Below are 12,595 nucleotides of genomic sequence, written 5' to 3' on the forward strand. Positions count from 1 at the left end.
GAGAGGGGCGCACCCGGAAGCGAAAGGAGAAGGTCTTGCGGCTGAAGGGGCTGCAGCCCCGCCAGCGGTTGTTGGGTCCGCTATCGGCTGCTGCGGCGGGGGGAAGCGGCTTGCCATACTGGCGGCGATCTCTTGCTGGCAAGATTAACGAAGGGAGTTGTTTGGAGTTTTAGCCTATCAGATGCAGCCTTGGAATGAAAAGCTGAAAGTGAAATCAATACTGTGGTCTGGAGCAGGGTGCAATTCATATAATGGTCGACGCCAAAACACAAAATTATTAGTACAGATTCGATATGGGTTGCGCGTTGGTATTGTTGCTGCTACCCGTGACGACGATGGTGCTGCTGGAACGGATGGGGCCAGCGGAAACGGATGGAAAACAATAATTACTACTTGTTTGTATTTTTGCCATCTATGTTAGACCCTTACGGTTTACAAAAATCGGGGGTTGGATGCATATAATTGACTTGCCAAAGGCCCGATATGCACACTGCCAGCACTTCATTTCCGAGTTTTCACGCTCATAACCGAGTTTTAGCCACCAGTCGTGATCACAGAACAGACTTTTGCAAAGCCTTAATTTTGAGTTCACCCCAATAAAAACAAGTTTACAACCGAGTTTTGTTATCTGATTTGCCAAAATACATGTATATGCAATGCACAATAGACGCAGATTTCGGGTTTGAGTGGGCACGTGCAAACTGGGATCTACCGGACCAGGGACAAGCTTCGCTCAAGTGGATCAAGCAGCAGCTAGTGTGGCCAACCCACGTCTGGGCTCACAGCGTAGCTCCCGTCAAGAACCACCCAAGCGATTACAAGCAACGCCCTCCCGACGCGTTCCGAGCATTGAGTGATTCCGGGATCAAGGGTTTGGGTTCTGGAATCCCCGGGTTGTTAACCTGGGATCTGAGGTTGCGATTTCTGGAAGGCGCGTCACACACAAACATACATTCGCAACTACGCCGACGACAGCTTCCCATTAGACGAGTGCCCTACAAATATCGTGGATGGCCACAAAGACCGCGGAAGGTATCCTAGAATGATGCCTGAAGACATATTTACACCGGAGGTTGTACAGGAAGTGTCGGCAGTACAGGCAGGTGTGAGAATGCGAATCGCCCGTAATTGGCGGCTCGAACTTGGTTCGGAGGTCACGGTGAAGGAAAGCATGCGACTGCGCTTGGCGACATACATTTTCCTCGGCGCAGCGAGAAGGAGTTACATTAGTCTCGGCGGGTCCTAATAAAACCACGATCGAGGACCCACAGGTTTCGCATTCAGTCTGTACCAACACTCTGGTACGGCCGAGCTTAGTGTCGTAGACTCAGTCGTACTTATTCGCGTAGCCTCGGTCACCATCTGATGTGTCCGAGGTTGGAGTCTCGTTGAGACTCGTTTATAATAGATATTTGTATAGAGACATAGGAATAGCTGTAGGATGATGTGTGTGGCGATGCGGGCTCCAAAATCAGGGAATAGCCTCGCGGCTAGACCTCGATCTCAGACCACTCAACTCAGAATCTGAGATTAGATCTCAGATCCCAAGCTGGGTGAGGCGTGTGTTCCTCACTCTTGCAATCCCTTGACTTGGTTCTTCCTAAGGCTACGCTGTGGGCCCAGACTTGCGTCGGCCACACCAGCTGCCTCCGAACTCGACAGTTCCCAGATGCCCCCAGACGAAGCTTGCTCCTTGCTTGGAAGGCCCTTGTACGCACGTGCTGAGTCCGCTGTGCCCCGTTTTCTTGAATATAAACACGTTCACTCCACACACACTTAGTCCACTTCTCTTCTCAGGCCCTTGGACTCTGGGCCTTAACAGCCTCCTCCTTGCTCAGCGACTCCGGCTTCGAGTCGCTTCCAGTCACGACACTTCCTCCGGCGGCTCAGACTGAGAGCCGCACAACGGTCTTCACTCGCCCCTCAGACCAGAGTGGCCCCGAGAGTTGGCTCGGTCTGAGCCTGCCTTGATCCAGGGTTCTCGCTCTGCACCCTGGGACTTCCGCGCACCACGCCTTGATGTAGGCGACACAGCGAAGCTGGGAACCACTATCCCAGACTATTCGCGCCACACGGATACCACCAGCAACCCCAGAAACCACTATCCCAGGTGTTGCTCTGCCGAAACCTCAGAGCGGAGCACCTTCCGCCCGAAAATATGAAGCACCGCCAGGAAACCGGCCAACCAGCACGAAAAACCAGCCAAACCAATGTCCCGCGTGTGGAAATACAACAACGAAGGCAAACCGGGCCGAAACACGAAAAGGCTTGGTTGTTGAACTTGAATTTATTTGGAGTTAGCTGAGCTTGACCGTAGAACACTCGTAGCGACTCCACTTGACCTTGCGCGCGCCGCCAAGGGGCAGGGACTTGGTCCCTGTGAAGCAACACGCCCGTCGGCGCAAGACGAACTCCGCAGCTTGCGGTCTTCGGGGCAAAACAAACTCTGATTATTATCATGCACATGCACATACAAAGGGCCTATCAAGTAAGGGTGCAAACATCTCCTGGGTACACCTTGAACAAGGGTGAGACACCCACTAAGCTACTGGCTTGGCGGCGCCCGTGAATGCGCGTCGGCCCTTCCATTGGCCTGTCTGTGTCAGTCATCACTTGATTACACTGATTACACCTGGGTGCAAATCAGTGATATCCTGATTACGCCAGGATCTTGTGGCCGGGATTGGGCGGACTTGGTCTGTCATCACCTGATTACACTGATTACTCTGGGTACAAATCAGTGTGTAATCAGGATGACGCCAAGATTCTGCGGCTCCCGTTGGCCCAAATCCATAGGCGACTGGTCAGGCCGAATCTTGTGTGCCCGACACCAGGGGCCGAAAAAGCCACAACGGGGCGACCCTTCAGAGTGACCTTCCAAGCGGCAACCGCCAACTCCAAAGAGCAACTACCGCAGCTCCCAGACCGGCAATGTAGCCATCGCTGTGTACCCACTTCATAGGCGAGACCACGAAGTCGCACTTCAGGCCCTGCAGGCACGCCGTAGGCTTTTAGTCACGTCCTAGGCTTGGAGCGTCAGCTGTCTTTCACCAGTTGCCACTTATCCTCACGAACATCGTGCATCCAGACACCAACTTGCGCCCACAATCACCGTGTCTCAGTTTTGGCACAAGTTGAGGGACTGCCGGGCTGAAAACCTGAGCTGGGGGCAAAAATACGATGTTGATTCCATACCCCGGCTGTCCAACCGATTTGACATGTCTCAATTCTGGCTCGAATTCTGGGACTCTGAGGCCGGGAATCTGAGCTGGGGGCAAAATTACGATGTTGATTCCATACCCCGGCTGTCCAACCAATTTGACGAGTCTCAGTTTTGGTTCAACTTCTGGGACTCTGAGTCTGGGAATCTGAGCTGGGGGCAAAATTACGATGTTGACTCCATATCTCAGTCGTGGCACCCCAAAGCCGAGATGAAATCAGACGCCGCACGCCACGCCTTCTTCCCAGACCCCAGACTGCACATCTCATGGTCTGGTCCACAGGCAAACCTCAGACCGAACTCCAAATCACCAAGTCTCAGACTTTTGCCACCACTCTCAGGTCTCAGAACTCCGGGCATTCCAAACTGTGAGATCACCAATCTGAGACCTGAGGTCTGAGACTTAAGCAACCATGGGACTTCAAATCACAGACCCAGAAGGCCAGGGCTCAATTCGTCACCCAGAGCCCGATCCAAGGCCTGGAACCTCAGATCTGTGGCCTCTAGAGCGATTCTCAGACCTCAGACTCCAGACCGAATTCAAATCTCAGACCTGGGGATCTGGGGTCGCCGCAACTCAACGTTGGCAGAGCTCAGTTTCCAGATGTAGCCAGCACAACTTGAAGTATGTACAAAAACCAGACTTGGATCAAGAAATATCCACGTTCCAAGTGACATGTGGCCGGTACGTGGTAGGGTTTGGGCCTCTGACTGATGGGTCCTGGCCAAGAATTGGCTCGGACCTCGTCACAACCGTCCCTTATGTGCGCTGGGTCCAAAGAGATCATTCTCGAGTTGGCCCCGGCGCACATAACCGGAAGATGCCCACACTCGCCCCGTCCCGGCCGCGAAATCTCTTGCCGCGGCTCCCGGGTCTCGGGCCCAGCCATTTCGTGAACAGTCCGGAGTCACAAAACTTCATATTGCAGCGCTGGCACGCGCAGCACATTTTCGGATGGCCGACGACCACGCGGACGACCAGCGGCTCCCCGTGCCATCGCAAGGTGGCGGCGGACAAGACGCGGGGTCGCGGGGCGCTCCTGCGGCTCCCACAACCTCCGGCAGCGTGTCCACGTCCACAAGCAGCACGTTCACGGCCTCTGGCAGCACTCCCACGGCTTCCGCCTCCGTGTTCACGGCGACGGCGACCTCCACAAGCGCGTTTGCGTCGTCGGCGACCTCCACGAGGGCGCACACGGGCTCCACGACATCTTCGGCAGCTTCCAGCATGTCTCCAGTGACTCCAGCATCCGCCTCGACGGTCCCGCGCTCTGCACCGGCACTGCCGGCTTCGCAGCCACCGTACGGCAGCACCACGAGCTCCTGCACGTCGATCACACCGCCATCCGCATCCACGACGCTCGCATCAGTGAGCACGGCAGCTTGACGCCACCGCCAGCGTTGCAAACGCCTTCGGCGACGTCTCCGGCGGGTCCACGGCGGTCGTTCACGCTCTTCAGTCCCTCGCAACGCCACCCGTCGCCCGTGCCGTCCACCATTCGGGTCCCCGCGACGCTTGACGACGTGGAGAACCGCGCAAACCTCGTTGATGGGTTGGATGGGGTCGCGCGCATCGAAGATGTTACGCGCTTCTCGAGCACCGAGTTGGCGTGGTTAAGCAGGATGGCACACGTCACTGCTTCGCAGGACGTGATCCAGCCAGTCGCTTCCGTGCCGCTGAACTTCTCGGATCCAAGATCGCGTATCCGCTTCGAGCGAGAGACCGTCCCTCTGGTGCAATGTTTCGGCGTGGAGCACTTCGCGCGCCGCGTTGTCGGCACGGCCCAGTGCTTGCAGCGCGTGCTGAACTACGCTCAAGCACTCGAGCGTCCCAGTCCCGGTGGTGCGGCCCACATTCAAGTCGGGCAGCTCTCGGCCGAGATCAATCGGCTGACCGTGGAGCTGAAGCGCGAGCGCGAGCGCCACGCTCAGGAGATGCGCGACTATCAAGGCTCTCACCAGTACGACGCTGCCGCAGCCGGGCGAGAACAAGTGGTCCGTGGTGAGCTCCAGGCCGCTGAGGCTCAGCTCAAGTTCCAGCTGTCCGAGAACAAGAAGCTTCGGGCTCAGCTCAGGGCGCAGCCACCAGCCCCACCTCCGGCCAGCAGTCCGGATCGGCTACTTCGAGCTGAAGTTCAAGCGCTAACCAAGAGGCTGGACGACGTGCAGGCTGAGAACCAAGCGCTTTGCGGGCAGCTGAAGAAGTGCGGTAGCGACCTCGCCGCCTGCCAGAGCACCCTGCACGCCAGCGACGTCTACACCACGCAACTCAAGCACCAGCTACTGAGCGCGGTCCCGTTCTCAGCTGAGGCGCTGATGAACTTCCTGATGGCGAACTGCAGCGCTTCGGGGCACTGGGCGCGCCTGTATGAGCTGCTTCAGCGTTTCCAGAGCCAGACAGACGTCCCAGCCAGCTTCAGGACGACGCTCCAAATCTCGGCGCGGGACCAGACTTCGGATGACTGTGGGCCCTACGTTCCGCTCAACACCGCCGACCCAGTTCCAAGCCCAGCGTCCGCGATCGTTCTCAGCGCTGCGGCTTCGACGTTGACGTCTCTCCTGGGTTCGGCTGTGCCTCCGGCGGCGTCAGCGACATCGGCTCAGGTTACCACTTCGGTCCCGATCCAAACTCAAGCCTCAGCTCAGCCCAGCAGCACGTTAGCTCAGCCCAAGGCCACGTCGACAGCAAAGCCGAGCAAGAAGAAGAACAAGAAGCCAAGCTCCGCCCGGACTCCTTCGCTGAGCAGCGCTCGAAAGGCTGGTGGCAAGGTAGCCAAAACTCCAGCCCAGCCAAGCAAGTCTTCAGGTCTTCTCGCCGCTTCCAGCACAAGTCCATCCAAGCACCTCAGGATCAAGCGTATCAACGATCGGATGAGTCTGCCCGGCTACCCTTCGTCCCATTCGCCCCAGAAGGTTCGCGCCTCCAAGGAATCTCCGTCCCGGGTCTCAGATCGTCTGGCAGCGCTCAAACTCCCCCGACATCTGCCGTGGGAGCATGTCCGTGGCGACGTCAGGGAGTTGATGCGCGCCGGCGTCGACTTCTGGGACGCCGTGGACCAAGCCGGGAAGTCGCAACTCCTGCATGACCAATTTGGGAAGAAGGCCCTCGTGAGCATGCTGGTCTCGGCGATCTACTGGGAGCAATTGGACTCCACGCCTTGGCTGGCGTACGTGCCGTCAGCGTACTACGAGGCAGCGATCAAGCGGGTCCGCGACGTGCACTTGAGCCAGCGGCCGCCCAACTGGGATCCATTGCCTGAGAAGCCCAGCCCGGAGGACGAGGACGACGACTCTTCAATCGACACTGACTTCTCAGATGTCGACGACGATGCCGATGACGATGATGATGAGCTGGGCAGTGGCGGGCACTACCAAGTCAAGAGCTCCAAGTCAGGTGCCGCTTCAGGGAGAAGCTCCAGTGGGGGCAAAAGGATACGCGACCCAACTTCGTCCGCCGGTGGCTCAACTTCCAAGCGCGGCAAGACTTCGTCCCGTACAACTTCGCATGGTAGGTCCAGTCCTGTTGATCTGCAGGTTCCAGTGTCTGACCAAGCGATTGACCCAGCTCGTGCATTGGCTCCGCAGCAGATCTCAGCTCGCTCGAGTGGACGCTCTAAGGCAGGGCTCGCAGCGCGCCCAGATGATGGAGTTATCGAAGAACCGCAACCGGGCCAAGGTAGCTGGCTGCATTATGGCATCAGAGTCCAAGACCTTCCTCGGCAGACGTTTGGCTTCCCCAGATACGCGCCGTGCAAGAGCCATATTCAGCACCTGCACCAGCGCTGGGAACCGGTCGAGTACTTGGAACTTCTCAAGACAAAGCCCTGGGATGCCATGTGGAATCAGCGAATCCAGACTCTGGTATTCTTTCGATGTCGCGACTTGGGCCCGGTTATGGTTCGCGCTCTGAAGCGCGTGGTCAACTTCATGAGCCTCTGGCGACGAGCTTACTGGGAACGCTTGCACTGGGTCACGATGGATACACGTTTTGATTATGAAGCCATGGCTGCACTTTTGGGCATTCCTGAGCTTGTGGATCTCTACCGTGACCGCAAGGAGCGCAGTGCCGAGTTCGAGGTTCGACGTCGGGAGCTCATGGATGATCTGGGACGCGTCAAGGGCTACACGGATGATATCTGGTACGAGCCTGGACTCTGGGTCGTCCCTCACGATCCTTGTCATTGGATCCTTCGCGACCCAAGTCGCCAGATCTCGCTCCCGGATCAGCTCGAGACTTTGGACGATGCTGAGCCGGCTCGCACGCAATTCGCCACTCGCAGCTCGGACGACGCGTTTCTGGACCTGGCCCCGGCCGAGCTCCAAAGAGACCCACTGGACGATGAAGAGCGAGCCCAGAATCCGATCGACCCAAGCATCATTTACGATCAAGCTGAGTTGGAGAGAGTTTTGGAGAGCCTTCGGCGCCACCGAGGAGAGGAGGATGAGTAGTTCACAGAGATGTAGCGTTTTTAACTTAATATGACGTCCTCACAATTTTGCATTGCGTGTGTCACTTGAGTTCTTATGCATCTCAGCTTGTTTTCACTTCCTCAGCTAGGAACCGCTTCGGCTCACTCCAGGTATCTTCAGAATAGGGTAAACATGTAAAACTTCAACAAATTTCAAACACGAAGCAACACTAACACATGCACGGTTTAGGCTGAATACCTCTACTGAGCCTCAGGCTCAGGAGGTTCATCACCAGCCTGCATAGCTTTAAACCGTGCCTGCGCTCGCGTGCTCTTGTTGAATTCGTAAAGTAAAGCTCCACAGTTCAGCTGCGACATCGGCAGCCACTCCAACTCGAATAACCCTTCCACTTTACCAAATACTCTCGGACTCTTCTCGACGTCCGGGTTCTCTTGACCCAGCGGACATCCCGGATGGCCTCAACCTCATAGACATCCTGAGTTTCATCAGGCTCGTCAATATCCTCGGGCAGTAAGGCTGCATCTAGATCATCTTCCTCAGACACTTCAATCTCAGCTGTGGGTCGGTCTGGGAACAGCGCTCGCGGCTTGAGTCGACTCACGTGGACCCACGGGTAGAGCTTGTAGCCAGTCCCCTCGATTTTCAGCTTGCACCGATAGTCATCTGAGACTTCCAAGATCCGGAACGGCCCATGCCAGAGATGAGCAAATTTCTTGCTCAGTCCAGGTTGCACTCGGGCCAGGTATAACCAAACAGCATCACCGACAGCAAACCCTGACTTCAGCCTCTCAGAGAGTTCAGCCCAGACCTTAGTCTGAGCTTTCGAACGTTTCTCTTTGGCTTTAGCTTGGAGGTCCTTAGCCCAAGCTTGGGCGTACTCATATTGCCTCTGCACGTTCCGTCGCCACTCATAAGCGGTCCTTTGATCCAGCCCAGCTGGGGGAGATCCCAGCATAGCTGAGACTGTGCTTTTCGGGTCCCAACCGTGAACCAAATAAAATGGAGTGTCGAGACGAGTAGCGTCGAAGGACGTGTTCAGAGCCCACATCAACTTCTCCACTTGGTCGTCCCAGTCGCTTTGGTCAGGTTCGGAGACGTAAGCTCGGATAGCTCGGACTACGGTTTGCACAGAGCGTTCTTGCTGGCCATTGGCCTGAGGGCGATAGGCTAGGGTCGCACGCTGTCGGCTTCCCAGCATTTCCCGGAACTTGGTGAAAACCTCACTCATAAACCGAGGATCTCGGTCATGACGCAGCATTTCACTCGCTCCAAACCTCTGAAAGACATATTCCATGTAAACCTCAGCCACATCCTGAGCTGTAGTAGAACTCATAGGCCGCCCAATAACATACCCTGAGAAAGCACACTGGAAAAGCAGCAGAAATACATTGCCACGGTCTGACTTAGGAAGATGTGTCACAAAGTCCATAGAGACCACCTCAAAGGGCCGAGACGCCAGAATATTTCCGGGTGAAGGCCCTGGGTTGGGCGGAGCTCCTTTAGCAGTGACACAATCCACACATTCCTTGACATAGCGTTCCACATCTGCATACATCCCAGGCCAATAGTATTCTTGGCGAAGTCTCTCGAAGGTGCGAGTAATTCCCTGATGGCAGCCTTGATAATCTTCATGGCTCAGCTGCAACAGGTCGTCCCTGAGAGCGGAAGGTACTACCAATCTCAGATTCCCAGCAGCGTCCCTGGGTCGACCTGGGGTAGGACGGCTCAGATAATACAGGATATCCCGAGAGTCTAGCACGTAACGATCCACAACCTTCGCCACATCTTCAGCTTCGGCCGCGGACATGTCTTCAAGTTCACCTTTAAGATACGCTCTGAGCTGTTTTGTCCAGGGCTCAGCTTCTTGCTGCACGAGGATTCGTCGCCACCTTTCGGCTATTGATGCGGCGGGTGTCGTCATCTCAGGTACATACCTGGGTTCTGCTTCAGCCTGGATTTCTGAAGTCTCCGTTGGGGTTCCCTGTCTGCATCAGCGCCCGCTTCTTGGCGCCGGGCTTGATTACGAGTGACCACAAAAATCTTTGCGTCAGGAGTCAATGGTTCAGCCGCAGCTTCGAGAGAGGTTGGTTCTGTCTTGGGTCCGGGCGCAGTTTTGTGACAACTAAGTGTTCCGCCGCGGAGTTAGCAGGTTCAGGTGCCTCAGATTTCACCAATTTCTCAGGGATTCGATTCATCTGTCTGAGCTGACTCAGCTCCACCGGGTCATCAACCACTACTGGGCCCTTAGCAAGGAGTGTCTTTGAGGTCAAATAATCTGCGGCAGCATTGAATTCTCGCTTGACATGTACTAGTCTCAGCGATTTAAACTTGAGGCGGGTAGACTCGAACTGAGCCAGCAATAATTGAAGCCCAGGGTTCAAACATTGAATCAAACCTTGTGCCTGCTGAATAGCAATTCGAGAATCTCCAACTACAACCAAATTTGATATTCCACGTTCTAAGGCCATGCGAGTGCCCTCGATTAGACCATGATACTCGGCTTCATTCACCGTGACACCTTCGAAATGAAAACCTCGAGCTTCTACAACGTCCCAGGACGGCAACTTCCACAGGATGCATCCAGAACTGCCTCGCCGATCTGAAAGTTTAGCTGCTCCGTCAAAACTAAGCAGCCATCCCTCGTAATCAGCTTCAAGCATCTCCAGACTGATGGGTGGAGCTCGGACTACACGTCCCTTAGCCGGGATCAGGTTCTCAGCGATTTTATCAAGCTGCTCTCGGGGGTAATCCCAGCTCCCAGAATTGCAGCGAGTCCGTCTTCATCACGCTCTACTCTGTAAATCTCCAAGGGCCATGGAGCCAAGCGAGCAGCCCATTGCTCACAGCGACCTTCCAGGGACTGAGACCTAAACAACCACTTCAGAACTGAATACCGGGTGTAGACTTTCAGCAATTTGCATCCAACCAGCATTGTGTAGAAAACTCTGAGAACCCTGAGTAGGGCTACGACCTCTTTCTCAGCTGGGTGGTATCTGAGCTCCTGATCATGAAGAACCCTTCCGGTGTAACGCACCGGATGAATTACTCCATCGTATTCTTGTCCCAGCACGGCACAGACAGCCCAAGGATTAGCGTGAACTATGATCACAAACGGCTTTTCCCTGTCTGGGTGTCTGAGCAATGGCGTCGAAACAATTTTCTCTTTCAGGATCCCAAACGCCTCCTTAGCTCGACTGAGATCTCGGCCTTCCCGGACTTGATCGTCGGTCAACTCGTAGAGGACAGAGGCTACAACTGGGAGGTCTTCAATAAACTTATTGTAGTAATTGAGACTTCCCAGAAAAGACTGAACTCCCTTTAAAGTCGACGGGAACGGCAAATCTCGGACTCCCTTGGCGATCTTCGGCTTAGCTCGGATCCCCTCAGCCCCAATTTCGTGGGACAAATACGAGATCGTCTTTTTACCGAATTCACTCTTAGGTAGGCTCACAGAAATTCCCCAGTATCGCAGTCGGTACAACAATCGATTCAGGTCGATACACAGTTGATCCCAGGTTTCAGCACCATAGGCGATGTCATCGATGTACGAACTTCGTCCCAGAACTGGGTTCAGCTGAGGAGGGGCTGGTATGTTTCTCCGAAACACCGTCAGCTCTGCACACAACACCGGCAATTCATTCTCAACTCCATCTGAGCCCTTTGGCTCAATCCCCAGAAACCTCAACACATCTGGGTCCACCTGAGCCTCTTCCGAGGCTGGGAGGCGGACAAACCCCCACAGACAGTTGTCCAGCATTTGTTGGTAGATCAGCGGGGCATTTTTCAGTCCAAACGGCATGCGGGTCCACTGGTAATGGCCTAACGGGCAAATAAAAGCTGATATGAGCTTAGCCCTGATCGTCATAGGCACAGCCCAGAATCCACTAGCCATGTCCAAGCTGAGAAACCACATCGCACTCTCAAACCCGATCAATAAGTCATCGATCAAAGGCAGAGGGTAATGCATTAGCTTGATCAGCTGGTTCACCAGTCTGTAGTCAATGCAAAGTCGAATATCAACTCCATTCTTCTTCATCACAATGACAATGGGTGATGCCCAATCTGAGTGTGAAGTCTCGATCAGTCCAGTTTCCAGTAACTTCTTGAGAAGATCGTACACCTTCGGCAACAGATGCGGAGGAATCGATCTCGAGCGCTGAGCTATAGGCTTGGCGTCACCAACATCTAAGTCACAGACAACACCTCGCGCAGGGGCTGGGACTGCATTCCCATCTCCCAGAAAACTTGCGTGATGTCTTTCCAAGATCTCCCGGATCTGGGAGTCCATCTCAGGTGTAGTTTCACCAACTTCGCCGATGTCAGCTGAGTTCAGGTCCGCTTTGGGGTTCAAGTCCTTCAGTTCAGGGAGAGCCGCTAGTTGATCTCGGAGATCGCTCAGCAGCGCGCTTCCTTCGTGATAAAACACCGTAGCTTCTTCATCTATTTCAGCCTCCATTCTCAGACATCGAGAAAACGTCTCGTCCAACTGAGATCTGGGGTTGCTCACAAAAGTCTCCGATTGTCTCGAAAAACTCTCTTCAGTTCCTGATCAGCATTCTCAGAGGTCTCTGGCTCAGATTTTCGCGCAAATCTCGGGTTCGTTAGGATCTTCTGAGGCCAAGGATAAGAATGCTTCTCAACGGCAGGGGTTCGTTCAACTCCCGAAGTTTCTCAGCTTCCTCTTCTCGCCTCAGAAAATCCTCAGAGGGCTCAGCTTCAAAAATCAACTGTGCCCATTCTCGATACTTCCGAGATCGCGGCCGCACAAAAAAGTCTCCATGTGGCAGGTAATCCTTCTCCACCAAACAAGCAACCACAGTGTGTTGATATACTGGGGTCAACCGGTCTGAGATATTGACAATCTTGACTGCTTTCGGTTTCCGCCCAGCTCCATAGATGAATTGTGTCACCCATTGCTTGCCCCTCCCAGCCCATTCCTGGACT

Source organism: Phytophthora cinnamomi, assembly GCF_018691715.1.
Source record: "Phytophthora cinnamomi strain GKB4 chromosome Unknown Contig99, whole genome shotgun sequence".
In the NCBI taxonomy this organism is placed as follows: Eukaryota; Oomycota; class Peronosporomycetes; order Peronosporales; family Peronosporaceae; genus Phytophthora; species Phytophthora cinnamomi.